The sequence below is a fragment of the Spermophilus citellus genome (genome assembly GCF_964194105.1).
Source record: "Spermophilus citellus genome assembly, chromosome: 17".
Lineage (NCBI taxonomy): Eukaryota > Metazoa > Chordata > Mammalia > Rodentia > Sciuridae > Spermophilus > Spermophilus citellus.
In genome coordinates, this window is record NC_138199.1 from 53,804,476 (window position 1) to 53,832,457 (window position 27,982).

The 27,982-nt window shown below is 42.2% G+C and overlaps 1 protein-coding gene and 1 pseudogene across 2 annotated transcripts in view; both read right to left on the bottom strand.

Moving 5' to 3' along the window:
- Positions 1-27,591, bottom strand: LOC308635485 (annotated as a pseudogene). The gene is made up of 4 exons: positions 27,549-27,591; positions 7,702-8,046; positions 7,511-7,631; positions 1-414 (listed from the first exon to the last, which is right to left on the bottom strand). The product of its transcript is annotated as an uncharacterized misc_RNA (transcript).
- The window catches only part of LOC308636558 (keratin, high-sulfur matrix protein, B2B-like), a gene marked incomplete at both ends in the record, with an annotated part of 197,694 nt that overhangs the window by 41,822 nt on the left and 127,890 nt on the right, over positions 1-27,982 (bottom strand). The gene's annotated exons all lie outside the window — the stretch shown is intronic.

Here is a 27,982-nt window from a genome sequence, read left to right on the forward strand (position 1 = left end):
TCAGCAGTCAGGGATGGCACAGCACATGGGGCGGGGGCAGGTGGAGATGACACAGGTGGGGCGATAGCAGGTGGTGTGGCAGGAGACATTGCCACAGACTGGACGCAGGCGGCAGCAGGTCTGGCAGCAGCAGGAGTCACAGGAGGGGCGGCAGCAGCTGGAGATGCAGCAGCAGGGGCGGCAGCAGCTGGAGCCACAGCAGCTGGACCCACCAGAGCAAGAGGGGCGGCAGCAGCTCGACACACAGCAGGGTCTGCAGCAGCTGGAGCCACAGCAGCTGGGGCGGCAGCAGGTGGTCCTGCAGCAGGTGGTCTGGCAGCACCTGGGCTGGCAGCAGCCATAGCCCTGGCCAGAGCAGCAGGAGCCACAAGAGGAGTTGCACATGGTGTCAGAGACTGGAGGTTCTGATGTTAGCTAGAGAGTGAGTTTTAGAGAACTTTAAAGTCCCTTCACCTTGCATCCTCTTTTATACTCTGCTGAGGCTGTTGTGACCACTTCCTGGGACCATTTCCTGGGTTTTTTTTTTCCTAAGGAAATATTAGTCATTCTGTGACATCATTCTGTTTTTCTTTCTAAATATGTTAAGGTTTCCTTGCCCCTGTATGTTACAATGGTCCAATCCAGTCTTTCTCACTGAATTGTCATTTCTATTTCCTTGTTTGTCAACTCTATTTTCTCAGGAGGGCCCATCTCATAGATTCAGTCATTGGTATGTATCTGTGGTCTGTGTATCACTCATGATGCTTTTGGGGCAGATTAGTCTCATGATGCCAAGATCTCTTTTGATGTTGAAGGAGAATCAGAATTATAGTAGGGAAAAGAAAGAAAGGTTCTCTTTGTAAGTAGTTCCCTGTGAGTCATGAGGAACACAATCCTATCTGTGAGTCATAAATGCTCATTAGATAGAGGGCTGTCTAGACTACTTCCAGGAATGCATCAGGAATTACTTCCTTCATTCAATTCAAAACTCTTACCAATGACTCATTGTTTTACTTAAGAAAAGGCATTTGGAGACACCTTGAAGGGACTCTCACTGGCCCCATCTGGGACAACTTGAATACCAAAATGAATTATGGCAGTAACAGATTTTAGCCCATCAAATAAAACAATAATTCATAAGCCCAAAGTGAGACTAATTAGAGAAATGATAAAGGAAGGTGAGAAAGTTATTCATGTCAGTAGAATGACAATTAATAAATGTAGAGAAATAATGAAGTTACAAAATCACTTATTTATATATATCATAATAAAACTAAGTAAAATTAAGTAAGTTTCATCAATGAATGCGATAGCTATTGGGTAAAATTTTGATCAGGAACAGGGTATTTGTACACTTCAAAATATTTCCCCATGAAAATGGAAGACATCATGGTAAGTGAATTAAGCCAGACTCAGAAAACCAAGGGTCGAATGTTTTCTGTCATATGTGGAATCTAGAGCAAAATAAGGGGAAAAGGCGAGGGAATTGGATACCATAGGAAAGATCAGTGTTATAGAAGAAGGAAAAGGAGAAGAAGGAGGGATGGAAAAGGGAAGGAAATGGGATTAATTTAAGAAAATCATGCTATGTGCATGTATAAATATACCTCAGTCAATCCCACCTTTATGTAAATGTAGGATGTACCAATCAAAAAAAAAAAAAAACCAAACAAATAAATGAGCAAAATAAATATTTCCCCATTAATCATTTATTAACTTCAAAGAGAAAAATGCTAACTTTACTGTAAAGAAGCTTGAAAATACACATTAAACCCTGGATCAAAGTTAGTATCTTTTATTTTTTTAATTTTATTTCAATGCATTTTGATTCATGGTACACAGATGGAGCACAACTTTTCATTTCTCTGGTTGTACACGATGTAGAGTTGTACCACATGTGTAGTCATACATGTACCTAGGGTAATGATGTCTATCTCATTTCACTATCTTTCCTGCCCCCATGCTCCCTCCCCACCTTTCCCTCCCCTTTGTCCCATCAAAATTCCTCCAAAATTTTTTATTCAGTGTTGGTATATTAAGAGTGGGTAGTTTAGCCAGGCTTGGTGGCACATGCCTGTAATCCCAGCAGCTTGGGAGGCTGAGGCAGGAGGATTGTGAGTTCAAAGACAGCGTCAGTAACTTAGTGAGGCCCTAAGCAATTCAGTGAGACCCTGTCTCTAAATAAAATATAAAATAGGGCCTAGGGATGTGACTTAATGGTTAGGCAACCCTGGGTTCAATCCTAGTATCAAAGGGAAAAAAAAAAAGAATGGGTAGTTTGGATCTTTGAGGAGGAAGCCAAAGTATTTGATAAGTTTTACTTTATTTTTATTTTTATTTTTTTTTAAAGAGTGAAAGAGGAGAGAGAGTGAGAGAGAGAGAGAGAATTTTTTAATATTTATTTTTTAGTTCTCGGCGGACACAACATCTTTGTTGGTATGTGGTGCTGAGGATCGAACCCGGGCCTCACGCATGCCAGGCGAGTGTGCTACCGCTTGAGCCACATCCCCAGCCCAAGTTTTACTTTAAAGGGGCTTCTATTGTAAGTACCCTTCTTGTTCCCCTAAAACTAAAGAGTTTCTAGTAAAATGATTCACCAAGTGGTTATGAACAGATCCACCTCCTGATACAAGCAAATAGAAGTGCTTCAAAAATTTTTAAAAAATATTTCAATTACATAGGTGAATTTGAAGAAGAAAGGAAAAAAAGGAAATTTCTTATTTTTCAGAACCAAAGAGGGAATTCAAACCGCAAATTGTAGCAGATGTCTTGTGGCCTATGAAGTTTTGGCATCTGGTTGTAGGCTTTCAGAATTGGTAGCTGGTGGCCTCAGGCAGGTATAAGAAATTGGACCTTGAACTATCACAAGGCAGGGTCTAAGACATGAGGCCCCTGTGTAATGTTTGTATACTTTTTTTTTTTTAATTTTTTTAATATTTATTTTTTTTTTAGTTTTTTGGCAGACACAACATCTTTGTTGGTATGTGGTGCTGAGGATCGAACTCGGGCCGCACAGCACGCTAGGAGAGCGCGCTACCACTTGAGCCACATCCCCAACCCAATGTTTGTATTCTTAAAGTGGAATCTTGTGAAGAAGATGGAGACAAGAAAGCCTAAGTCTGATTTCAGAAATTCTACATGCCAATCAAATCTCTCGTGAACATTTAAACCATGCAATGCCTCCAAACTTCCTATTTTACACTGTGTGCACAGTGAAGGAATCAAGGTTAGAAACTAACTGCTACTAAATAGAGAATGTCTTTGGAGTTATCAGACACAAAAGCAAAAAACAAAATAACTCCCAGACAGAAATAACTCCCACAAAATAAAATTTCAAAATAAAAAAACAGAACAAAACATTAAACATAGAGAGAAATAAATCTTAATAAACCACACACAGACTATATGGGATGTTCCTGGGGGACACTTCCTACATAAGATAATTGCACAGGCCAGTGTTACAAAGTACGTAAGAAATAATCCATCACGAGTTCACAGTTAATATAGAGAAAGGGAATATAACTCCCAGGCACTGAGATAACGGAAGATTCTGAAAGATGCTATAAATTAATTGATTTAAAAGGCAAAGATAAGTATAGAAATAATATTTAAGAAATTGAATATTATGGAAAACAACAAATTTAGAAAAGTATGTCATGGAATTACTTTTGTTGTGATCATCAGTCCTTCAATATCACCTTGCCTCTATATGACATTTTCCTTCTGCCTGAAGAAGGAAAATAACCCCACCCCCCACCCCCAGCATTTTGAAGCTGTCTCTTCATCAGTTGGAGTTCACATTTACTCTTATTTTTGGTAAAAAAAATGTGTGTTGTTGTTGTTTTTCCTCCTTGCTGGCTTGCTTTATTTGTTTGTCTCTAATATAGTACATATTTAAGGTATAGAACATGTGTTTTGTACAAGCTAATCAACATCTTCACCCCTCTCCCAGGGATGTGTGTGTGGTGGGAACACTCCACAGCCGCGCTCTTAGTAAACTTCTAAGACATAGTATTGTTAACTAAAGTCACCACGATGGATATTAGATACCTAACATTATTCCTCCTACCTAACTGCAATTTTGTACACTTTGACCAATATCTCCCCATTTTTTTCACCAACTTCCTGCATCTAGTAACCAACATTCTATTTTCTGCTTCTATAAATTTCACTGTTTTAGGTTCATCCCTGGGATGCAAGTTTGGTTCTGAAAGAATCCTCCACGCAAGACAACTCGCCTGGGAGAATTCCAATTTTATTGCAAAAGGCTGTGTGCTTATGTAGATCTAAGGAGAGATGGCAGGGCTTAGATAAATGGCAGGCCACTCGTTTATTGGCAAGTTCTTCCAGATATCAATTCCGAAGCCCAGGAATTAGTTCTTATTGGGGCTAAGGTTCCCTGCCAGCAAAATTTGAAATGGCACCGGCAGGAGAGTTCACACCCATGGGAACTTTTCGCGCCAGTGAAAAAAAGGGGAAAGTAGGAAGAGAAGGTCATTAGGCGCCATATTGGGGTTTTTCTCTGGGGTGCGGCTGCCGTTATACTTTTCCCAACAGGTTCAACATATGGGAATCAATAAATGTAATTTGCCACATCAATAGAAAAGGATCACATGATTATCTATCAGATGCAGAACAAGCCTTTGACAAAATACGCATCCATTCATGTTTAAAACACCTGAAACACTAAGGGTAGAAGAAACATACTTCAACCTTGTAAAGGCTATATCTGGCAAACCCAAAGCCAACATCATTCTCAGTGGAGAAAAAAAATGAAAGCATTCCCTCTAAAAAGAGAAACAAGACAGTGTAGCCCACTTTCACTACTTGTATTTCAACAGAATCCTAGCCAGAGTAATTAGGCAAGAGAAGAAAATTAAACGGATACAAATAGGAAAAGAGAATCTCAAACTATCTCTATTTGCTGATGATATAGCCCCCAAAACTATATATTTAGAAGACCTAAAACTGTCACCAGAAGAATTCTAGAACTCATAAATGAATTAAGCAAAGTATCAGGACACAAAATCAACACCCATAAATCCTATACTCCAATGATGAATCTGCTGAAAAAGAGATTAGGAAAACTATCCCACTCAAAATAGTCTAAAAACAAATACTTGGGAATCAATCTAATGAAAGAGGTAAAGGACCTCTGCAATGAAAATTATAGAACAGTAAAGAAAGAAATTGAAACAAACAAGGAAGGGCCGAATGGAGGGATAAAGCAAATAAGAGGAGTGGAATCTTAGGGAAGATATGCTTTCAAAAAATGAAGGAAGATTTGCTGCTTGACCTTGCTTCTCCATACCCCTAAGAAAATTAAATAAAATATTTTTTATTCTTCAATGCTTTTGGAACATCAATATATTATTATTATTTTTTCTCTCAATTCATAACAGGTCATGGTGAGAGCAGGAATTGGAAAGCTTGATTTAATTGTGCTTTGTATATAAATCCCAGTAACTGAGGACAATGATTAACATAGCAACAAACACCAGAAAATGTCATTTTTTATGCCAGGAAAGTGGAAATTTACTTAAAAGCAACAACAAGAAGATACAGAGATGTCACTATAAAGGAAATAGAAGATAACAAAATGAGACTTCCAGAACTGAAGGTTTAACACACACCTCTTTAAATTTTCTGTATTATATGCATTTGTGTCAATTTCAAACTGAAATAGCTAAAACAATAAAATATCATTGGTGGTATCTATGTCCTAAAGAAAGGGTCCTGAGCTAGAAACAATAAACTTTGGCCACTGAAAATTAAAACAATGATGATTATTTGTACTCTTAAAAAAAAAAACTTTTTAAAAATATTTTTTTCTTTTAGTTGTAGTTGGACACAATACCTTTATTTTATTTATTTATTTTTATGTGATGCTGAGGATGGAACCCAGTGCTTCACACGTGCTAGGTGAGTCCTGTACCACTGAGCCACAATCCCAGTGCCTATCTATACTCTTTATATCACTCTAATATCAAAACAAACTGTTAAAGAGAAAGGTCTGTCATTCTCAAGCTAGTGTGAGTGTACCACGAAGGTGTCCTACACCACTGACCTGCTCTATTCTTCAGGAAATTGTCCTCAGATATAGATGCTATTTCCTCTGGATCTTTCTGCCCTATGTATGCCCTTTGTCCTGCCCTGGGTAGTCCATGGATAGTGACAGCTGAGAAAGAGTGCTGGGGACTAGCCATCTCACTTCTAGGAGAGGCAGCGCTGTGTTCTCACTTTCTAGAGCTTTAGAGGGGTCAGATGATGGTGAATTTACTCTAATCATATTTTGGCTGAGGTGTTTCTACTTGCTTAATTCAGGCGCTTAACTTGCTTCCCACAATATCTTCTCTATTTTGACTGAAACCCTTCCTTTATTAAATTTTCTTGAAAAAAAATTAGCTGTTTCAGGATGTGCTTTCAGTGAATCCCAGTTAACATCCACATCACAGAGTGGCACGTCCTTATACACAGCCTCAGGTAGTAGCCCCTTAAGGATGAGAGTTACTAGTGTGGTATTATTATTGCCTATACCTTAGATACAGTGATATAGTGGGGGCAAAAGGCATCCAAAATGACCATTCTAAAAGAAACTACTAGAAAATTAGAAATAAATATTGAGTTGCTCAGAAGATTTGCCAGATTGGAGGACAGTTGACCAAGAGTTCACCTTGACAACCTGGCATGCGTGCATCTGTGTGAAATGGGGTCAAGGGCACCCACACTGATACGATGCACACGGGAGTCCTAGTCTGGGTGATCTTGCCACCAGAATCAGATAAAGGAGTTTGAAAGAAAATAGGTTGGTTGGGAAACGACCTCAGGAAGCACTGTAGGGGACTTGGGAAGTGATGGGGGAAGGGACAGAAGGCAGTAGAGAGTACTGAGTAGAACACCCTGGAGGCAGCTAAGGTCCAATCCCACAGAGGACCTCAGGGTGACTGGTAGGATGCACCCGAGGGGAAGTGAGCAGGAGCTCACTCCCATTCACTGTGCTCCAACTCCCGTTTGTGCTCCAACTCCCATTCACTGACTGACCTCTGTGTCTGGGTGCTTGAACCTTCCTGCCCAGAGCTTGCTCTTCATCCAGAGAAAGTCCTCAGGCAGGAAGAGTCAGGGGCTTGCTTTCCAAACCACCTTCCTCCGTGAGCAGGAGGAATGTTTAAAGAGCAGACATGGAGCATCTTCAGTTGTCTCTGGCTCTTTAGAAAGGAGCTACCATCAAAGTGTGAAAGGAGAACAAACATTCCAGAAGGAAAAAATAAAGAGACGCAATACCTTTATGTTTGGGTGCCAATAAAATTCAGGTTTATTTAAGATGTGGGATTATCACCACATGAGAAAACATGGCATAGAGAAATCATTTCCATGGGGGTAACATTAGAGTTGACAGAACAGAGAAAACTCAAACCTGTTTTCATTTGGGAGAGATGTTATCTCATGGAGAAAGGGGCAGTATATCTGAAGGGCAAACCAATCTTAAAAGCAGTTGGAACTAATGCCTTCAATTGGCCTGAGGATAGGGTACACAGAGAGACTCCATCAAAAATATTGGTTGATGAAGAAGAGGAGGGACCCGGTCAGGGTGCACAGCAGCAAGATCCACTAGAGCAGGGTGGACAGCCACAGGTGGTCTAGTAGCAGGAGGGCTGGTCACAGATGGAGATGCAGCAGGAGGGCCTAGAAATACAGCATCCTGACTGCTGGCAGCACACAGACTAGCAGCAGCAGCTTGGGCGGCAGCAGGTAGTCCTGCAGCAGGTAGTCTGGAGGCAGGTGGGGCGACAGCAGCTGGAGCCACAGCCACTGGAACTTCCACAGCAAGGGCTGCAGCAGCTGGAGCCACAGCAGCTAGGGCGGCAGCAGGTGGTCCTGCAGCAGGTGGTCTGGCAGCAGGTGGGGCGACAGCAGCAGGAACCACAGCCACTGGAACCTCCACAGCCACTGGAGCCACCACAGCAGGGGCTGTAGCAGCTGGAGCCACAGCAGCTGGGGCGGCAGCAGGTGGTCCGGCAGCAGGTGGTCTGGCAGCAGGTGGGGCGACAGCAGCAGGAACCACAGCCACTGGAACCTCCACAGCCACTGGAGCCACCACAGCAGGGGCTGTAGCAGCTGGAGCCACAGCAGCTGGGGCGGCAGCAGGTGGTCCTGCAGCAGGTGGTCTTACAGCAGATGGGCTGGCAGCAGCAAGAGACACAGCCACTGGAGCCACAGCCACTGGAGCCACCACAGCAGGGGCTGCAGCAGCTGGAGCCACAGCAGCTGGGGCGGCAGCAGGTGGTCCTGCAGCAGGTGGTCTGGCAGCACCTGGGCTGGCAGCAGCCACAGCCCTGGCCAGAGCAGCAGGAGCCACAACAGGAGTTGCACATGGTGTCAGAGACTGGAGGTTCTGGGGGTGTTTCCAGGAAGGTGGGTTTCAAAGGTTTGGAGGTCTCTCTGACCCAAGTCCCTTTTTATACCCTGCCCAGAGGCTGGTGTTGTCACATGCAAGTCTTTTCCTGTCATTGTTTGTATTTATAAATAGGCAATTATCAAATTAGGCCTGTTTAATTTTGTTTAAATATTCAGGTTGATTGGAAAACATCATTTCCTTTTCCTGATGTGTTAGGTGTCATTCTTTAGCTCTTTTGAAATCACCTTTGAAGTGTGTTTCTTGCTCGAGCTTCTTCAAAGACACTTTCTGGGTGTCCCTCTCTCCCTGTCCTGGAGGCTTCAGTATCAGTTTGTGTAGAATTTCATTTCAGCCTTTGGATAATAATGACCTTAGAGTCCCATAATTCTTTTTGGGGACCCAGAAGGATAAAGGTGGATTATAGTCTGATGGCTTATTCATTATGGGTCTGTTGGGAAACGAAGATTTAGAGATGCAAAATAGACCACTGGCATGAGAACAGAAAAGTCTGTAAGGACGGGTTCCCATTCCCCACTGTCAATCACGACCTCTTTCCTAGATCTTTTCTTGGGATCCACAGAATGATCCCAAGATCGTTTTGTAACAGAACGATTGTAAGGTGAAAGCCTTAGTGCTGAAACTGGATATTTTTTTTTCCCATGAAGTAAACCTTCAAAAATTATTTTTAGGGTCTCTTAGGGAAGTTGACTGTACACATCAGCTACTGCCTCAACTCTCCTGGTGGTGGGGAAGTATTCCCTTCTGTTTTTGACTTCCTGCCTTTGTGGTTTTAACAGGTCCTATTGACTAATTTCTGTTTCCAGAACACACTTGCCATCTTAATTTAGATGACTGAGAGTCCTGGGCCCTTATGTAACTCACACCCTACTGCCTCGCTCTCCCTGGATTCTGAAGCCGTATTGTAGCATGCTTTTGTCAGTATTGAGGTTTCTGATTGGATTTTATTATTTGGTCTTTATTTTCCAAAAAGCAAACAAACCAAAAGAAAATCAGAGAGTTCAAGCAAACATGTAAATCAATGGATTTCAGCTGACACTTATTCATAATGAAGATGGAGTAAAATCTTAAAGGGCTCAAAATTGCAAATACAAATGGCTAAGGTGACTCATGTTTCTAGAAAGGGGAAATTAGGGAATGATATTGGTCAATTTTTTTTTGTTATATTGTGTACACATGAAAAAATATATAACAATGAATCCCATCATCATGTATAATTGAAATGTATCAATGAAAAATATGGAAAAATGAAATGCTGCCAGGACATCAGTTGGTGCCCTGTGGATCAAGAAACAGCTAGAGAAAGATTAGTTGGTACCTCTATGATGGCATCCTTAAGTGTCTTTATTAAGTCTTAATTACACTCACTTATAAAATAAGCCCCTTGACATATTTCTATCTTGTTAGCTTGCTTAGCAAATACCTAATTTACTGGTTCATATTTTTAAAGGATGTGTTGGGAAGATGGGAGAATGTGAAATATTTCAATATTTCAATATTCTGAGTGGAGAAATATTTTACTGAATTTGCTGTGCAAGAGGGACAGAGGAAAAATTAAGACAACAAAGAAAAATGTTTTGATTACCAAGGGAAAGGTCTCTATATAAATTTGAGGAATCTAACAAAATCTTTTCACCACAGCTGAAAAGGGGGTGCACATCACACTCATAGACCAATGTATAGGTATTTACAGTCCCTCAGTGGGTGGTTCTCACAGGTGGCTGCATACTGGAGTCACCCAGGGAGTGTCAAACACTGCCAATGCTCCTTCCCTTTCTATTTTCCTTTTCTATTTTGATTTAATTGTTCTTGGGCAGGGTCTGGACTTTGGAAGCTTTTCATGCTCTTCAGGTTTTCCTGATGAGCAGCAAAGCTGAGACCCTGCTCCTTAAATTGCCTGTATTTCATCCATTTGTTTCAGTCAATTGAGAACACTTGCAAAAAATAATTTTAATGATGGCATGTAAATTATAGAGAAAATGATCCTGAATTGGAAACATTGAACTTGGAGCAAGGACAGCTGACCCTCTGATATTCCTCTTTACTGTTTCATTTCCCCTTAGCACTAAAACCAACAGACCCACATGGACCAGAATGGTCCAGCACAGCACAAAGCACAATGGAAATCCCTGTGCACAATGGGTTTCGACGGAGGAAACCCAGAACAGGAGACGCATCACTCTAAGTACTTCTTGCTAAATTTTGTCCAGGGTCTATTAAAATAGGATGAATAGTTAACATCCAGATCATACTTAAAATTATCTAAGTTTTATCCAAACTGTACCTCTTATATGACAGTGCAGGAGATGGAGAGTAATTTTTTTTCCCTCTTACCAATTTTTCCTTGTCTTTTTAGAGTGCAATGGGCAGAAGAACAAAAACTGAATTAGAGCAAATTATATTCCATGCTTTTATCACTATGTCAAAATGAATCCTACTGTTATGTATAACTAAAAACAACTAATAAAAAATAAATTAAAGAGACCTCAAAGAAATTTGAATGAGGTGGACCTAACTGATATTTGCAAGCACCATCAAGGAATTGGGTTATGTCTGGGAGCAGAATGGACACATCCTGTTAGTATATTCTTTAAAGAATGGCATGCAAAGCAGACTTCTTGTCAGATGTTACTTACATAATATCAGTGCACAACCTTTTTTAATTGATTCTTTTCATTATACATGACAGTATAATCCATTTTGATATAATTAGAGAAACAATAAATACATCATAGGTTTTGTGTTCATAGCTAAAAAGGAGGTGAACTATGCTGTTATTATAACATCATGATTTAAATAGAGATATAGTAGCAATGTTTAATGGATAGGAAAATTAACTTTTTTTTTTTTGATACTGGGGATTGAACCCAGGGGTTCTCAACCACTGAGCCACATCCCCAGTATTTTTTATATTTTATTTAGAGACAGGGTCTCGCTGTGTTGCTTAGGGCCATCCTAAATTGCTGCGGCTGGCTTTGAACTCATGATCCTCCTGCCTCAGCCTCCTGAGATGCTGGGATTTCAAGAGTGTGCCACCAGGTCTGGCAGGAAAATTAACCTATTTTCAATTCAACTATTTTACTTTACAATTGAAATCAAGTTCCATTTAAACATTTTATAATACCCACACACATACACATACACACACACACAGTATTTCCAATCTTGATAAGAAGTGGTATAGGTAATCAGAACAATATTTAAAGTAATAGATATTGGCCAAGTTAGATTTTATAGCGTGTATTGTGTGCATGTATGAACAAATCTCATCAATATGTACAACTATAATGCACCAATAAAAAATGTGGAAAAATATAGTAATAAAAATATTCACTTTCCACTGATTGAATTTATGTCCTTCAAATATCTTCATTCATTGCTTATCTAAACTTATTTTTAATCTTTGAGAGAACATTTCAGTTCTCATGAATTATTAACACTCTTTATTATGAAAATCATAAATATAGTGAAAAGTATATAAGGCACATAATTATAATTATTAAGCAAGTATCCATGCCCTCAAAGTTCAAGTCCAAAAAGAAAGTGGCCATCACCAAAAAGGGCTCCTGTATGTCTTTTTTGACCCCATCCATCTCCCTCCCCCCACCATGAAGAATCACTATCCTGATTTTTAAATTTATTTATTTTTTGTTTTTCTTTACACTTTACCCACCTACATATGCATTCACAAACTAAGGGGTTTAATTTTACATGCCTTTTGATCTTATATAAATAGAATCTTACTCTGTCTTTTCCAACGCATTCTTGGTTCCATATTATATACTAGCTAAGAATGGCAGCCCGTAAGGCAGCCCCAGTGATCTCCACCTCCTGGTGTTCATGGTGTTTATGCTTTGAGTATGCATGGTGTATCCCTAATGTTCCGTGTGGTCAAGCCTCTGTCCCCAGGGTGGTCAAATTGGGAGATGATGCCGACTTTGAGGGTCCATAAGAAGCTCTCAGGTCAGTGGGGGCGTGCCCTCCAAAGGGATTGAGTGACCTCAGCCCTTTCTGTTTTCTTCCTAGCTGGGGGTGTGTGGTGAGCCATTTTGCTGCGCTGCCTTGTGTGGGTGTTGGCTTAGTTCTTGGACAATAACTCAGTACTTTGTGGTCGGCCAGTTCCGGAGCGAGCCGATATGATAATGTGCTGAGTGTTCTAAGAACCAGTAAAAACTGGTAAGAACCAGTTGACCTGTACTTCCTGGCTCTGGGCGCCAGTGCTGAATTCCTTGCCTTATTGGCTGCTGCTGTGTTGCTATGCGCTTTTGTCCAATCACATGAGACTTAGGCCGCGGCTCTAGTATATTAGGGGTGGTCTTTTCGGGCTCAGGGTCCTTTCTCTCATCGAACCATAATGAAAGCTCCCAGTAAAGCGTGCTAAAGAAGAATCCTGTTTGTTGTCGTCATTCCTGCTGGCGGGTAGACGTGACAAGTGGTGCCGAAATCCCGGGAATTGTCATCTGTCGGCTACGAGGGGACCCCCGACATTTTGCGGGAGGATTCAGAACTTTACACGCGGAGCGGTGGCGCCGGTAAGTAATCCCCTGATCCGGTGGCTCTGGCTTAGTATAGTGCTCTATCATGGGTCAATATCAGTCTGTTTTCCTGAAACCACTAAAAAGGGGACAGGAGATTTTGATGGAGCATCAGGATAGTAGGTCAGAGTCAGAGGAATCTAAGCAAGAAAGACATGAAACAAAACAAAAAAGGGGATCTAATGCAAAGTTAAGTGAAAGTGCACTCAAGGAACAAAAGGATGTGACTCCAACATTAGGAGCACGCCCGAAACTTTATCCAGATTTATCTGCCTTCCGTAAATTAAAGACAGTTGATTCAGATGAGTCTGAATCGGAAGGCAAGTCAGAAGGCTTTACCCCAGAAGAAGAACAAAGCTTAGACAAAATGGCGGCTGAATATGAGCATGGCCGCTATGACGCGGCAATGGCCGCCGCCCTTCTTCCTCCGAAACCTCCAGCGTATCCTGTAGCCAAACAACGGTTGCCACGTAATGGGTCTCCACCCACTGCTCCAGGCGGAGCTTGTGGCTTCATAAAACGCAGTACTTGGAGGAAGCTGGAAGAGGAGGGTGCATATCCTGTTGGTGCATATCCTGTTTTTGAGGATGCACAGGGACAGAGATATTTTGAGCCCATTCCTTATAAATTAGTTAAAGATATAGCTGAATCTGTCAGGACTAATGGTGTCACAGCATCTTTTACAATTGCATTGCTTGAATGCTTACATCTTAATGCTATGGCACCAATGGATTGGTATCATTTAGCAAAGGCCTGTCTCTCCATGGGACAATATCTTGATTTTAAGGCATTATACTTGGATGCCGCTATACAACAGGCTCATGCGAATGCAGCTGATGGTCAACAAGCCTGGGATGTGGAGATGCTGACCGGGACAGGTCAGTGGGCCCAAAATCAAAATGTTTATCCATTAGTAGTATATCAACAGATTAATATTTTGGCCTTACGTGCCTGGAAGGCTCTCCCTAATAGAGGTGAAACAACGGGGAATCTTACAAAAATCATACAAGGCCCTACTGAGCCATTTTCAGATTTTGTCGCCCGTATGCTTCAGGCAGCCCTCTCACAGGTCATCAATGGTCAACAGTCTGGTTCAGGAAATTCCTCTGACGGAGGATGTGTCCCTGTTACCGCCCTACTTATGGTTAGTTATGTAACCGTTCCAACATATCAGGGGACACCAAATGCTACCAAAATGAGACCTGGGCCACGGTGCTCACCTGATTTTTCCTTTCCGCCAGAGTTTACTCCTTGCCAGAGTCCTCTGGTTCCAGAAAAACAAGTTGCCCCGGGGTTTCAATTATCCCCTCCCCTTAAAGGGTGTTCTTTTAATATTACTGGAAATTCTACTAAGACAAATTTGGCAGAATGGCCTATAATTATAATTGATATCAAAGACTGTTTCTTCTCTATTCCTTTATGCAAACAAGATTGTCAAAGGTTTGCATTTACTTTGCCTAATATTAACCATGAAAAACCTGATAAAAGGTATCAATGGAAGGTTTTGCCTCAGGGCATGGCAAATAGTCCCACTATGTGTCAACTTTTTGTGGGAACTGCCATACAACCTATCAGAAACAAATTTCCTAAGCTAAGAATATGTCATTATATGGATGATATTTTGCTTGCAGCACCTAATGATGCTCTATTAGAGGAAGCTTTTGCCTCTATGATTAAATATTTGGAAGGAGCTGGCCTTCATGTAGCACCCGATAAAATCCAGCAAGGTGCTGTTGGACATTTTCTAGGAGCTACAATAGACTCCAAGGTTATTAGACCTCAAAAGATCACTATACGTACTGATCACCTGCAAACTCTTAATGATTTTCAAAAATTGCTTGGAGATATAAATTGGATAAGACCTTATTTGAAAATATCTACACATGAATTACAACCTCTTTTTGCCTTGCTAGAAAGTGATTCACAGCTTTCCTCTCCGCGAGAGCTGACGCCTGAGGCTCGAAAGGCTCTACACCTTGTTGAGCAAGCTCTTCGCTCTGCACAATTACTCCGAGCAGTGCCCAACCAGCACATTCAACTATTAGTTTTGCCATCAAAAAATGCTCCTACTGGAGTTTTGTGGCAGGATGGGCCACTGCTCTGGATTCATCATTCTTCTACTGCTCATAAGACTATAGCTCATTATCCAACCATGGTGGCTAGTATTGCTTTACAAGGAATCAAATTGTGTGTTACTCCTTTACGTTATAATATGACTGCTTCTGTGAAACAAAGTAACAGATTGTCTAGATTTTTACAGGGAAACTGGACTAAAGAAGGAGAACGGCTCACTCAAGAATTGCTGTCTCAGATTGCCAACTTGAATGGAACACGTGTGGAGCCTCTTTCTGTTGCAGACTTTGCCTTCTGGGCCTCTTCCATATTTTCCTACTTTAAAGAGTGGGTAGGGGTTGGGTTATTCGGTATTATGCTTCTTTTTGGCCTTGTCTTATGCCTTTGGATGATTTGTCGTATGCACGCAGCAAAGTGATAGGGTCAAGGTGGTTCAGGCACTCGCTGCATTGGAAGCTGGGGCCTCCCCACAAATTTGGCTCGCCAGCTTGACAAAATCCTAAAACCCCTGTTTTGATGTGGATGGCCTTTGCACACCAAGTGACCTTGTTGTCATTGCACCTTGGAAGGCTTCCATGTTTAAGGAAGACAGCCTTTGCACTCTGAAGGGTAAATGTTGCCCATTGCACTCAGAAAGGTGACTTCCTCGTTTGGCCTTTGAATGCCACCCTTGATCGGAGGGGTCATCATGAGGACACTTCCTAGATCGGGTGAATTTTAAATGGTTCAAACAAAGTATAAAAGGGGGAACTGTGGTGAGCCATTTTGCTGCGCTGCCTTGTGTGGGTGTTGGCTTAGTTCTTGGACAATAACTCAGTACTTTGTGGTCGGCCAGTTCCGGAGCGAGCCGATATGATAATGTGCTGAGTGTTCTAAGAACCAGTAAAAACTGGTAAGAACCAGTTGACCTGTACTTCCTGGCTCTGGGCGCCAGTGCTGAATTCCTTGCCTTATTGGCTGCTGCTGTGTTGCTATGCGCTTTTGTCCAATCACATGAGACTTAGGCCGCGGCTCTAGTATATTAGGGGTGGTCTTTTCGGGCTCAGGGTCCTTTCTCTCATCGAACCATAATGAAAGCTCCCAGTAAAGCGTGCTAAAGAAGAATCCTGTTTGTTGTCGTCATTCCTGCTGGTGGGTAGACGCGACAGGGGTGGGAATAGTTTGCTCTGGGATGTGCTCCCTGGCATGACCATCCAGTGCCCTCGCCAGAGGCCCCAAAGAAAGGAACCTCCAGAATGGTCAGCAAAATGAAACTTTACTCTTTGTAGTGAATTTACTCATGTGAAGCTGACTAATACGGTGGTCTGAGTAATCTCCTCCCCTGACTGAACTTACTTCTAAATCAACAGCAAATGGCAGCATCCAGTGATTAAGTTAGAAGAGACCTGACTTTCCTCTAGCTAGCCCATCTTCTCTTACAGACTCTCCCTCTGTCACTGGCTTTGATGAATCCAGCTGCTGTGTGGGAGTAATGCATTGGGAAAGAGCTGAGGACAGCCTCCTCGCCCCAGTCAATAAGGCCCGAGGCTCCCATCCCATAGCCTCCAGGAATACCCTCAGCAACCACAGGAGTGAACTGAGCAGTTGATCCTTCTGAATCAGCTCCTCACAGGAGACCCCAGTGTGAGCTAACTTCTTGATTGAGGCCTTGTAAACCCTATAAAGTGGAGAATGCAGCCAGGCTATTGTTGATGCACAAAAACTGTGAGATAATAAATGTATTTTAAGGTCCTAAGTTTTAAGATACTTGCATGAAAATGGACAGCTTATCCAGATTTATCTGTTTCTGCACAACCTACAGAAGAAGAAGAAAGGCCAAAGGTTGGATAAAGGAGGATAGACTAGAATATATCTAATCACAAGGCCTGAAAACCCAACAGGCTGTGTTCTCAGGTGAGACTCTGTTTACTAACACAACAAGGCAAGACCAAGAAAGAAGGTCGCTGAACATTATCAGTGACAAATTCAGTTGCCTTTTCTCTAAAATGAGAGCTTGTGGTAAGAAGTACAGTTCTAGAACTGAGCACCTCAAGGACAATGGGAATTGTTAAGATTAAAGAATAGCAAAAATGAGAGGGAGACATTTAAATGCAAGAATTAACATGGAGAAAGCCATGGGATGGGCCACAAATTAGAAGTGGCAACTGGGGCAGAAGAGTATTTAACTTATAGGGATCCATGAATAGGAATAACAGAATATGCATTGCCTCACAATAGGATATGGGAGGCCCAAAATAGTATAGTCATAATTGTAGGCTCTGAGGATCAGAATCTCTATTAGAGTATATGTATGTGTATATGTAAATTTAAAAGAGGTTAAGATAAAATGAACAAAGGGCTAAGGAGAGTTGTTCCAATGGAAAGCAAGACTGGCATCCTATAGAGTTGTCAGACCTATGACCCATCACCTGAACAGAGAGATCAATCCTTCAGGAGAAGGGACCACAGCAAACATATATTACCTCTAAAATCTACCTGTATTCCATTTGCTAAGATACCTTCAGCAATCTATTCAGGAACACCCATATATTTGGATATTTTCAGATAGCAAAGTATAATTGATACTGACAACTGGAATCCAAAATGCCAACATGGTGCCCATTAGAATACAGCTGTAATGGTCAGAAAATAATTGGAGTCTTGGCCCAGATGAGTGTCACATTTTGTCCACTGAGTCCACAGAAATATCTGGTGGTCATTTAACCTGTTCACAAACATAAACCCCAGCACATTCTTTCCTTGAACTACAGAGTAAGAATATTATAGTAAGATGGCGGCGAAGGGAGTGCATCACTCCCGTGTACCGCGTCACTGTTCGGAAGAATGATGAGTTAGAACAACTAAAAACTATCTTGTTAGGAATTTCTAGCAAAACTGGGGTGCTCCAAAACCTAGTGGAAGGATTTTCATCACATGAGGATCAGCTACAGGGGCTCAAACGCGAGTGATTTGTCCGCACGGAGGGTCACGCCGCTTATTCAGCAAATTGCCCCGTGGCTAGAATCTGCGGCACATGCTGGGAAGCAAGAGATAGCAACGCAAAGATACAGCACTGCGGATTCTGTGGGCTCCTGCCAGCTGTGCAATCACTGTACACAGTGCTGAATTCTGGGTTTGAGATGGGGGAAGGAAGCAGTCCAGTTCGGTTCTCCACCGGTCAGACCACAGAGGAAGCCAGCGGCCACCATCTTGGAGAGTTGACATCATCATCCCTGTTTTTGACTGATCGCAGCTCATTCAACCATAGAACAGGTAATTTCAGGCTGCCATTCGCCTGCGTCTCGCAGACAAATTACTCAGGCGCAGTGCTAAAGAACCTGCGGAAACTGCTTATTGGGGCCTGTTCCTATCAGAACATACACGGAGCCTGGGGCGGCCGAATTCTGGCTCCTGGAACTGCTCTGGCCCAGGGCTAAGGAGCCCGTGGAGGCTGCTTCTTGGAGCCTGCTCCTATCAGAGTATGCACGGAGCCCAGAGTGGCCGAGTTCTGCCTCCCGGAGCTGCTCTGACCCAGGGCTCAGGAACCCGCAGAGACTGCTTCTCGGTCCGGATCCTGCTGAGTGCTGTGGGGGCCAGAGGGGCAGAGCAGAGCTCCAGCCTGCGTCCGGAACAGCCTCAGTGACCCGCCGGCATGGTATCACTTCACCCCAACTGCGGTGGGGGCTGAGCAGAGCTGCCGCCCGAGCCCGCAAGGTAGGCAGACCTGCGACCTGCCGGCGTGGTAGACACGTCACACCAATTGGAGTAGGGGCAGAGCAGAGCCGCCACCTGCATCCGGAACAGACCCAACGACCCACAGGCGTGGTAGTCACGTCGCCCCAATTGGAGAAGGGGCAGAGCAGAGCCGCCACCCGTGCCCGCAAGGTAGGCAGACCTGCGACTGACCGGCACAACAGGCCCAGCGGTCCACCGGTGTGGTAGTTACGTCACACCAATTGGAGTAGGGGTAGAGCAGAGCCGCCTCCCACGCCCGGAACAGGCCCAGTGACCCCCCGGTGTGGTAGACACGTCACCCCAATTGGTGTAAGGGCAGAGCAGAGCCGACGCCCGTGCCTGCAAGGTAGGCAGACCTGCGACCAACCAGCAGAACAGCCCCAGGGGTCCGCGGGCGTGGTAGACATGACACACCAACTGGAGGAGGAGCACAGCCGCTGCCCGCCCTGCAAGGGAGACTTTTCAACTATACAAGAGCAATATAAATATATAGGGGGAAAATTTCAAAAACACAACAGTTTCACCAAGCAGAAAGAAACGCGAGCAGTATGAAACGACAAGGAAAGAAAGGACCACAAGCAATGCAGGTCAACTCAACTTTAGAAGAGGTAATAGCTGCAGCAGATGGAATGTCAGATAAAGAATTCAGGATATACACGATTCAGATGATCTGGAGTCTCAAGGAAGACATGAGACAGCAAAATCAGACAATGAAAGATCACTTCGACAAGGAACTACATAAACAAATCCAGGAAGTAAAAGATCAATTTCACAGGGAGATAGAGGTAATAAAAAACAAACAAATAGAAATCCTAGAAATGCAGGAAGCAATAAACCAACTTAAAAACTCAATTGAGAATACTACCAGCAGAGTAGATCACTTAGAAGATAGAACATCAGACAATGAAGACAAAGTATTTCAACTTGAGAAGAACATAGACAGTTCAGCAAGACTGCTAAGAAACCATGAGCAGAACATCCAAGAAATATGGGACAACATAAAGAGACCAAACTTAAGAGTCACTGGGATACAGGAAGGTATAGAGGTCCAAACCAAAGGAATGAGCAATCTATTCAATGAAATAATATGAGAAAACTTCCCAGACTTGAAGAATGAGACAGAATCCCAAATCCTAGAAGCCTACAGAATGCCAAATGTGCAAAATCATAAGAGATCCACACCTAGACACATTATAATGAAGATGCCCAGCATACAGAAAAAGGAGAGAATTTTAAAAGCTACAAGAGAAAGGAAGCAGATTACATTTAGGGGTAAACCAATCAGGATAACAGCTGATCTTTCAACACAGACTCTGAAAGCTAGAAGATCCTGGAATAACATATTTCAAACTCTGAAAGAAAATGGGTTCCAACCAAGAATCGTGTATCCAGAGAAATTAAGCTTCAGGATGGAAGATGAAATGAAAACCTTCCACGATAAACAAAAGTTAAAAGAATTTGCAGCTAGAAAACCATCTCTTCAAAACATCCTTGGCAAAACATTTCAGGAAGAGGAAATGGAAAACAACAATGAAAACCAACAGTGGGAGGTAGGACAGTAAAGGGGGGAAAATAATCAAAGAGGAAAAAAAAAACATGTTTAGTAACATAAATAAACAAATATGGCTGGAAGAACAAACCATATCTCAATAATAACCCTAAATGTTAATGGCTTAAACTCACCAATTAAGAGACACAGGCTAGTAGAATGGATCACAAAACAAGACCCAACAATATGCTGCCTACAGGAGACGCATTTGATAGGAAAAGATATACACAGACTGAAGGTGAAAGATTGGGAAAAATCATATCACTCATATGGACTTCGGAAACAAGCAGGAGTGTCCATACTCATATCAAATAAAATAGATTTCAAGCCAAAGTTAATCAAAAGGGATAAAGAGGGACACTACATACTGCTCAAGGGAACCATACACCAACAAGACATAACAATCATAAATATATATGCCCCAAACAACAGTGCAGCTATGTTCATCAAGCAAACTCTTCTCAAGTTCAAGAGTCTAATAGACCACCATACAATCATGGGAGACTTCAACACACCTCTCTCACCACTGGACAGATCTTCCAAACAAAAGTTGAATAAGGAAACTATAGAACTCAATAACACAATTAATAACCTAGACTTAATTGACATATATAGAATATACCACCCAACATCAAGCAGTTACACTTTTTTCTCAGCAGCACATGGATCCTTCTCAAAAATAGATCATATATTATGTCACAGGGAAACTCTTAGACAATATAAAGGAGTAGAGATAATACCATGCATCTTATCTGATCATAATGGAATGAAACTGAAAATGAATGATAAAAGAAGGAAGGAAAAATCATGCATCACTTGGAGAATGAACAATAGGTTACTGAATGATGAATGGGTTATAGAAGACATCAAGGAGGAAATTAAAAAATTCTTAGAGATAAATGAAAACACAGACACAACATATCGGAATCTATGGGACACATTGAAAGCAGTTCTAAGAGGAAAATTCATTGCTTGGAGTTCATTCCTTAAAAAAAAGAAAAAACCAACAAATAAATGATCTCATACTTTATCTCAAAATCCTAGAAAAAGAAGAGCAAAACAATAGCAAAAGAAGTAGAAGGCAAGAAATAATTAAAATCAGAGCTGAAATTAATGAAATCGAAACAAAAGAAACAATTGAAAAAATTGACAAAACTAAAAGTTGGTTCTTTGAAAAAATAAATAAAATCGACAGACCCTTAGCCATGCTAACAAAGAGAAGAAGAGAGAGAACTCAAATTACTAGCATACGGGATGTAAAAGGCAACATCACAACAGACACTTCAGAAATACAGAAGATAATCAGAAATTATTTTGAATCCTTATACTCCAATAAAATAAAAGATAGTGAAGGCATCGATAAACTTCTTAAGTCATATGATCTGCCCAGATTGAGTCAGGAGGATATAGATAACCTAAACAGACCAATATCAATTGAAGAAATAGAAGAAACCATCAAAAGACTACCAACTAAGAAAAGCCCAGGACCGGATGGGTATACAGCAGAGTTTTACAAAACCTTTAAAGAGGAACTAATACCAATACTTTTCAAGCTATTTCAGGAAATAGAAAAAGAGGGAGAACTTCCAAATTCATTCTATGAGGCCAACATCACCCTGATTCCTAAACCAGACAAAGACACTTCAAAGAAAGAAAACTACAGACCAATATCTCTAATGAACCTATATGCAAAAATCCTCAATAAAATTCTGGCAAATCGGATTCAAAAACATATGAAAAAAATTGTGCATCATGATCAAGTAGGATTCATCCCTGGGATGCAAGGCTGGTTCAATATACGGAAACCAATAAATGTTATTCACCACATCAATAGACTTAAAATTAAGAACCATATGATCATTTCGATAGATGCAGAAAAAGCATTTGACAAAGTACAGCATCCCTTTATGTTCAAAACTCTAGAAAAACTAGGGATAACAGGAACATACCTCAACATTGTAAAAGCAATCTATGCTAAGCCTCAGGCTAGCATCATTCTGAATGGAGAAAAATTGAAGGCATTCCTTCTAAAATCTGGAACAAGACAGGGATGCCCTCTATCACCACTTCTGTTCAACATAGTTCTCGAAACACTGGCCAGAGCAATTAGACAGACGAAAGAAATTAAAGGCATAAAAATAGGAAAAGAAGAACTTAAATTATCACTATTTGCAGATGACATGATTCTATACCTAGAAGACCCAAAAGGGTCTACAAAGAAACTATTAGAGCTAATAAATGAATTTAGCAAAGTGGCAGGATATAAAATCAACACGCATAAATCAAAGGCATTCCTGTATATCAGCGACAAATCCTCTGAAATGGAAATGAGGAAAAACACTCCATTCACAATATCCTCAAAAAAAAAAATACTTGGGAATCAACCTAACAAAAGAGGTGAAAGACTTATACAATGAAAACTACAGAACCCTAAAGAGAGAAATAGAAGAAGATCTTAGAAGATGGAAAAATATACCCTGTTCATGGATAGGCAGATCTAACATCATCAAAATGGCGATATTACCAAAATTTCTCTATAGGTTTAATGCAATGCCAATCAAAATCCCAACGGCATTTCTTGTAGAGATAGATAAAGCAATCATGAAATTCATATGGAAAAACAAAAGACCCAGAATAGCAAAAACAATGCTAAGCAGGAAGTGTGAATCAGGCGGTATAGCAATACCAGACTTCAAACTATACTACAGAGCAATAGTAACAAAAACAGCATGGTACTGGTACCAAAACAGACGGGTGGACCAATGGTACAGAATAGAGGACACAGAAACCAATCCACAAAACTACAACTATCTTATATTTGTTAAAGGGGCTAAAAGCATGCAATGGAGGAAGGATAGCATCTTCAACAAATGGTGTTGGGAAAACTGGAAATCCATATGCATCAACATGAAACTGAATCCCTTTCTCTTGCCATGCACAAAAGTTAACTCAAAATGGATCAAGGAGCTTGATATCAAATCAGAGACACAGCGTCTAATAGAAGAAAAAGTTGTCTACGATCTACATACTGTGGGGTCGGGCCCCAAATTCCTCAATAGGACATCCATAGCATAAGAGTTAATAACTAGAATCAACAAATGGGACTTACTCAAACTAAAAAGTTTTTTCTCAGCAAAAGAAACAATAAGAGAGATAAATAGGGAGCCTACATCCTGGGAACAAATCTTTACTCCTCACACTTCAGATAGAGCCCTAATATCCAGAGTATACAAAGAACTCAAAAAATTAGACAATAAGATAACAAATAACCCAATCAACAAATGGGCCAAGGACCTAAACAGACACTTCTCAGAGGAGGACATACAATCAATCAACAAGTACATGAAAAAATGCTCACCATCGTTAGCAGTCAGAGAAATGCAAATCAAAACCACCCTAAGATACCATCTCACTCCAGTAAGATTGGCAGCCATTAGGAAGTCAAACAACAACAAGTGCTGGCAAGGATGTGGGGAAAAGGGTACACTTGTACATTGCTGGTGGGACTGCAAATTGGTGCGGCCATTTTGGAAAGCAGTATGGAGATTTCTTGGAAAGCTGGGAATGGAACCACCATTTGACCCAGCTATTCCCCTTCTCGGTCTATTCCCTAAAGACCTAAAAAGAGCATACTACAGGGACACTGCTACATCAATGTTCATAGCAGCACAATTCACAATAGCAAGACTGTGGAACCAACCTAGATGCCCTTCAATAGATGAATGGATAAAAAAAATGTGGCATCTATACACAATGGAGTATTACTCTGCATTAAAAAATGACAAAATCATAGAATTTGCAGGGAAATGGATGGCATTAGAGCAGATTATGCTAAGTGAAGCCAGCCAATCCCTAATAAACAAATGCCAAATGTCTTCTTTGATATAAGGAGAGTAACTAAGAACAGAGTAGGGAGGAAGAGCATGAGAAGAAGATTAACATTAAACAGGGATGAGAGGTGGGAGGGAAAGCGAGAGGGAAGGGAAATTGCATGGAAATGGAAGGAGACCCTCAGGGTTATACAAAATTACATACAAGAGGAAGTGAGGGGAAAGGGGAAAATAATACAAGGGGGAGAAATGAATTACAGTAGATGGGGTAGAGAGAGAAGAGGGGAGGGGAGGGGAGGGGGGATAGTTGAGGATAGGAAAAGGCAGCAGAATACAACAGACACTAGTATGGCAATATGTAAATCAATGGAAGTGTAACTGATGTGATTCCGCAATCTGTATACGGGGTAAAAATGGGAGTTCATAACCCACTTGAATCAAAATGTGAAATATGATATGTCAAGAACTATGTAATGTTTTGAACAACCAACAATAAAAAAAAAGAAAAAAAAGAATATTATAGTAGAAAAGGCCAGACAAAAACCCAAGGTACAGCCCAACCCTCGCTACCATCCCACAGGAAAGCTAGTAAATAAAAATTAGAGCTTAGAGCCACCATCAAAAATTTAAATAAGGACCAGGCATTGAAACCCATATTATTTTCAGAGAATTCACTAGTTCAGGATCCACAAAGATCAGATGCCTCATCATTGCTGACAGTGCATGACCACAAGACTTGTCAAATAAAAGATCCACTTGAAGCTGATGTGCTGGATGTAGAGTCCTGGCTACAGTATGGTCTGTGGAATGGGCTATGTGGGAACTGAACTTGAAAATAAAACCTTCAGGATTCCCAAGGAAGGAGAGGCAGGAGTGGATCCAGGTCACATGGAACCAACATCAGGGTCAACTCCCTGCCTTGACCCAGGGCTAGGTAAATCTTTTTGGACCCAGTGCAGTTCACAATCAAGTGGACATTCTAGACACTGCACAGAACACCATACTGACCTGTGATATTGAAGACATCAGGTTAGTCACGTCTGATGTACAAGAAACATGAATATCAAAGATACCTCATAAGATGCCCTTGGAGATGGGAGATAAATTCAACAAAGCATTCAAGGATTGCCACACTACTGCCACATTTAAGAGTCCCAGCTGGAGAGAATACCAAGACATTCTCATCTGGATACCTAACCATCCATCAAGAGTCCAACACAGAGACCCTGGTAAGGTACCACCCCTGGGACATTAGTCAGTTATTTGTTTCTGAGTGAGGTTGACATCTAGTCTGGGTTAAGTGTCTGCCTTTTAGTTTGCAGGGCCATGGGATTGGCCCTCAAATCTCTCTGATCTATGGAATCTTAAATCACTGCATCTGGGATTAACAGACCCAAACCTATAGCAAAGGATGTAGGACAATTAATATATGATCATGGAAGCCCACTGTTCCCACATTATTCCTCACCTTCTGGAAGCAGTTGAATAGAGCCTGTGATGACAGCCTCTCTTGATACCCATGGAAGAGGTGCCAGCTTGGTAATGACCTCCTCTGAGGATGGAGCCCTGTTCTTCTGGATGACGTAGACGTGTAAACCAGTGACCATCATGTCGGGCTATGTCCCTAATAGTTAGAATACACTAATACAGAAAAGCAAGGCCTGGAAAGTTGTGCTGGGTCCAGCCATCTGGCCTCCAGGAGAGGCAGAGCTGTGCTCCCACTTACACTCTAGAGCTGTCTTGGAGTGGAGGAGATGGGGTAGAATTCACTGATAGCACATTTTGGCCCAGATGCTTCTATTGCTTTAACTTACTTCCCACGGCTGCTTCTGGATTTCTCTAGAGAGTATTTCTTTGTTCAACTTTTCTTCCAAAATACTTGTTTCTAATTCCTCCTTGAGTGAATTGCACTGAGCACACAAATCAGAGATGACACCTCATTAAACACAGCTTTTTTTTTTTTTTTTTTTTTTTTAGGATGAGAGTAACTACCGTGGTGGTTGATTCCTAGCTCTCAGATACACTAATGTTCTGGGCCAGGGATGTAGTTCGGTGGTACAGGGCTTTCTGCCATGCATCAGTCCTGCATTCAATCCTAGCACCACACCCAATTTATCATACAGTAACCCAAGACTTGACCCTGATACTATGGCAACCATCCTTACAGTATGAAAAAAAGTGTTGAAATGCACCAACATTGAGATTAGGCATGTGGGTGTCTTAGTTGGGGTGCCTGGGAAAGGATCCTAGCAAGCACTGTAGGAAACTTGGGAAATGACCCAGGGCAGTGAGGGAAGCTAGTGGAAGGTTCCATAATGAGCAGAACACCACTGGAGGCAGCTGAGATCCCTCCCATGGAGCACCTGTGGAGGACTGGAAGGAGTCGCCCCAGGGGAATTGAGCTAGAGAGCATTCGTTCACCAACACCTTTCCCTGGATTAGCTCTGCTCCTGTGGGCTTTGAATTGCCTTCTCAGACAAAGTCCTCAGGCAGGGAGTATGCATCAGATGCCGACTAATACACCTTCCTGTGTTAGAAAGAGTGGTGCTCACAGAAGAGGTGGAGCACCTCAAGCCATCTGCTATGGGCTTTTTGTTCTTTAGAGATGAACTACCAAAAAAAAAAAAAAAAAACTGTCAGGGGACAACAATTGAAGAAGGAAAAATAAGGAGACACGATGCCATTGAATTTGTATGACTGAAAAATTTGGATTTATTCAAGGTAGAAAATATGACAGAGAGCAAATACTTCCATGGGAATGATCTGATAATTGACAGACTCTAGGGAAAATTCAAAGTTGTGTTCAGTTGCGGGGGATAGTAACCTGGCAGGACAGAAGGCAGCATATGTGGAAACCAAAATCCTCGTTGGAACACAGGTTTCACCATCGGCCTTTCGTGACTGGCCTCAGACGTGGATCACATAGAGAATATTGGTTGATGAAGAACAGGAGAGGACAGGTCAGAGCATTCAGCAGCAAGAACCACTGGAGCAGGTGGGGCGGCAGCAGGTGGTCTGGCAGCAAGTAGGGCGACAGCAGCTGGACACACAGCAGCTGGGGCGACAGCAGGGTGTCCTGCAGCAGGTGGTCTGGCAGCAAGTAGGGCGACAGCAGCTAGAGCCACAGCCACTGGAACCACAACAGGGGCGGCAGCAGGTGGTCCTGCAGCAGGTAGTCTGGAGGCAGGTGGGGCGACAGCAGCTGGAGCCACAGCCACTGGAACCACCACAGCCACTGGAACTACCACAGCAAGGGCGGCAGCAGCTGGACCCACAGCAGCTGGGGCGGCAGCAGGTGGTCTGGAGGCAGGTGGGGCGACAGCAGCTAGAGCCACAGCCACTGGAACCACCACAGCAGGGGCGGCAGCTGCTGGAGCCACAGCAGCTGGGGCGGCAGCAGGTGGTCTGGCAGCAGCTGGGCTGGCAGCAGGTCTCCTGGCAGAGGCCTTCGCCACAGCCCTGATCAGAGCAGACGGAGCCAGAACAGGAGTTGACCATGGTGTCAGAGGGTGGAGGTTCTGGATGTGTTTGCAGGAGGATGAGTTATGAGTTTTGGAGTCTTCTTGGTACCTGTCCTCTTTTATACCCAGCTGAGGAATTTCTATAATTATGAAAAGACAATTTCCTTGTTTTTGTTTACATGACACAAATGCACTGAATAAATCATATTTTTGTAATAAAGTCTCCCAAAGTATAATGATAAATTATTTCCTATTTCTCAAGTTCCCTAATGTTCTCCCATGAATCACCTCTTCTCTTTCCTCCCCTGGGTGTAGCATCACATGGCTCAGACTCTGGGTCTCATGCTACATAGGTGGGTCTCAGGTCTGCTTCTCCTCTGGAGGTCATTTGGGGAGAGCTTCTGATAGGGCTGGGCTCTCTAGTGGAT